The sequence below is a fragment of the Papilio xuthus genome, unplaced genomic scaffold (genome assembly GCF_000836235.2).
Source record: "Papilio xuthus unplaced genomic scaffold, Pxut_1.1 DF825946.1, whole genome shotgun sequence".
NCBI classification, from domain to species: Eukaryota; Metazoa; Arthropoda; class Insecta; order Lepidoptera; family Papilionidae; genus Papilio; species Papilio xuthus.
In genome coordinates, this window is record NW_013532703.1 from 15,283,964 (window position 1) to 15,287,514 (window position 3,551).

The following is a 3,551-nucleotide window of genomic DNA, read 5'->3' on the forward strand; positions in this document are numbered from 1 at the left end:
TGGCCCGGCTCGCCCGGTGGAATACCACACAGAAGACAGGCGTGAAGTGGAAGCAATTCCGCGTTTCGTCGGATGAGTGTGCGTCCCGGAGGCCTAATTTAGTCTTCTTTCCCTTCCCACCCTTTTTCTTATAAGGCAAGGATGGCAAATGGATGTGGACTTTCCGGGTGAGGGGATGCATGGGAAGGGAAAATATTCACTTTCTGTGCATCACCTTCTCCGTCGATTAAAGGTAGGTAACGCATTAGTAATTGCAGAAGTCTATGGGCAACGGTCGCTTCGCTGTCTCTTTCTGGTGACCAGTCGCTCGTTTGCCACCTTATTATAAAAAAAAACCCTACAAACCATACATGAAAACATACTCCTTAGTCAGTCGGGTAAAACCAAACCTTTAATGTCAGATTTTAAGCAAGTAAACAACGTGATATAAAGATTTCTTTGTTCCTATAGTGTTTTTTATAGAAAAAAATCATTCGTTACTTTATCGTAGCCGTATAATTATGTAGATATATTAAATACTTGGGTGTTTTTATGTAGGAACTTTTTATAATACGTTCGAGCAATACAAGGTCCTAAAATTTTACTTAAAAGTCATGTTTATCCTAAATCCGCGATTAAAAAAATACGTAACTCTCTTCCAAAATTGTAATCTTACAGACTATCACAATATTAACTCAATGTAAAGGTTCATTCTCACTTAGGAGAATAAAATGGATTACATGTTAGTTTTAATCTCCAAGTTCATTGCTTCATGTCGGTGTTCTACGTGGCTGAGGTAGTAGTCCTGTCAGGGTAAACCAGCCTAATGTTCGTAACAGATGTCGCTAGTGGACTGTTATTCATCTTACTAATCAAATGGATGGATGTTTGTTGGAAAGTATCTCTGGAACGGCTACATGGATTTTACTGAAATTTGAAATAGATGTAGAACATAATCCGGAAGAATACATGGGCTGCTTATTAAGTTTGTTTTTAATTCCGAGCGGACAGACGGGCGACAGTTCGTATTAAAAAATACGAGCTGTCGCCCGTCTTATATAAAAATAATATAAGGCGACAAACGAGCAGACGAATTTACTAGAGAAATGTACCACTACCCATAGGCATCTGTACATTACAAACGCTTTAAATATTTAATTACAAACGCTTTAACAGTCATAGGTGGAGACTCATAGAAAGTTTATATAACCCCTTACTATACGTGAACTCTCTGTGATTTCCACTTTTATTGTATTCCAACTAAAACATTCCGATTGCATAGATACAGGTATAATTCGACGGAAGATTTTAACTACCTTGAACTCTTACGTCACAAAATCGACGCATATAAAGTATGCGCACAAAAATAATGTTATGGAAATACAGAAATAGATCTTTATATATCTTGTTCGATTAATTAAAGCAAACGTTTGTTCTTCCATAATAGACTAGACAGGTTTTATACATTTATCGGAACTAACAAATTAATTTACTAGAATCATTGAAAACTATAGAACATTTAAACAACTTTGTATAATATTTTTTCTTCATGAATATGAATAGAAGCATCAATCATTCAAAACAGTCAATAATTGTAATTGGTGGTGTTTACAATAATATTAATTTTAGGCTTATTAGTCTGTACTATTTAATAAAAACTATATGATAAAACTAATTGATTTTCATAGCTGAATTTTTATTCTTCCATGTTTTTATTTGTAATGTTATTTACTTTAACACATAAGGAAACAATCCAAATGTTTATAGGTTTGTTACCTTTTTTATACGGACAATTTAGTTCAAGAACAAGATCGCCTTTATATCAAGGAAGCTTTGCAAATGATTCCGCCTCGCAAACGTGTTATCAGGACTTCAACATAATATGCGTTGAATATATGTATACCGACCTAATTATGAGAACATCGTGAATATACTGGCCGGTGTTGGTTTGCTCCGCTCTTGTCATTTAGTCGTTCGCGGAATCATTCAGTTGGCGGACGCGCCGAGTTGTCTTTGCCTTTTACATATTAAAAATAAAACTTTCATTTCCCGCGTATTTTGACAGTTCACAGTATAGTGACGCGTTATATAGTTCTTTCTAATTTGTCAACAAAAGTAAGTTTATTTTGATAATCCCTTGAATCTTAATTAATTATAAATAGTTGTTATGTTATGCGAGATATAGAATGCATGATTGGTGTGTGTTACACTAGAAAATATTTTCAAAAAAAAAACCAAAAAGCAGATACGACAAAACGAATAGGCGAGAGTTAAATTAATAATACAACATTCCTTACAAATGCAAATTGATAATATCATTAACATTGCATGAGTAACATTTGAGTTATCGAATGGGAATGAATGTCGAATTTTAAATTTTAAATTTATCATAATTCTTTTTTAAAAAGTTCGCCTGTTATTTATTTACGATAAAACATTTGTGTTTTTACTTAAGTATGTATTTTTATAGGTTTGGTATAACGTTTGCTTTCCCATAGTGATAATTTACGGCTCGTAATCTAAATATTTACCATACTATTTGTAAATATAATAAAATTCATCAAATTAACTTAACATTTATTAACATAAATGTAATTCAAAGTATTTTAATTTCGCTTTAACATAAAGCAAAAATAACAAATTTTATTTGAAGGTAGTTTAATTTTATTAAGTTGAGTGACATAGCGAAAAGACTCTAAACAAGTTTATTAAAAATACAAATGTCAAATGTGTCATTGTCAAGGTTTTGACGAACGCACCGCTTAAGGTACCGCCGGTTAGTATACATATGTCAGCTATTAATAATTATACCTTTACAAACAGTAGCCCTCGACTCCGTCCGCGCGGAATTAAAAAAATAACTTAATTATCCTATGTTCTTCTAGACTTTGTTCTACATCCTCGCCAAATTTCATCAAAATCCGGTGAGCAGTTCTGGAGATACCTTTAAACAAACATCCATCTATCCATCTATCTAAACATTCGCATTTATAATATTAGTAAGAAATAAGAAGTAATATTAGTAATATTATAATGCTGATAAAGTGGCGGGAGAATTTATATTTATTTATTAAACTTTCCAGGAATTAAAAAACCATAGGATGTTTTGGTAAATGTTCGATTTATATGGGGTCGGAAAAATAACCCAATTAGGCCGATTGATCGTGAAACATCCTTTAACTCGAAATACCCGTAAATATTCTGTTGATAAAAAATAGTATTGTCAATTTTATGGCAACTTTTCTAGCGAAAATTCGAAAAGTCAACGGCAAAAACGGCTTACGATATTTTTTTTATTATAAGATACATACCTCTTGCAATTGGTATGTACATTCTATGTATTATAGAAAAAAAATTATTATCACGGATTTAAATTGTACACTCATCATTATCTTCCGATACATCAATAAATGACTAGATTAAAATGAATAAAAAAAACACAAAAAAACTGAATAGTGCGATGGAATATTTGGCACTGCAAAAAACTGTATGTTTTTTTACACCTATGTGCTATTGTGATAAAGTTCAAAACGAAATACTTCCCTTTTTTACATATAACATACAGATATATA

General features: G+C 32.2%; 1 protein-coding gene across 1 annotated transcript in view; it reads left to right on the top strand.

Annotated features, from left to right (window-relative positions):
• Nucleotides 1–2,022: 2,022 nt before the first annotated feature.
• Nucleotides 2,023–3,551, top strand: part of LOC106124821 (estradiol 17-beta-dehydrogenase 11) — a gene marked incomplete in the record, with an annotated part of 10,979 nt that continues 9,450 nt past the window's right edge. Inside the window, 1 exon segment of the mRNA XM_013321800.1 lies at nt 2,023–2,043.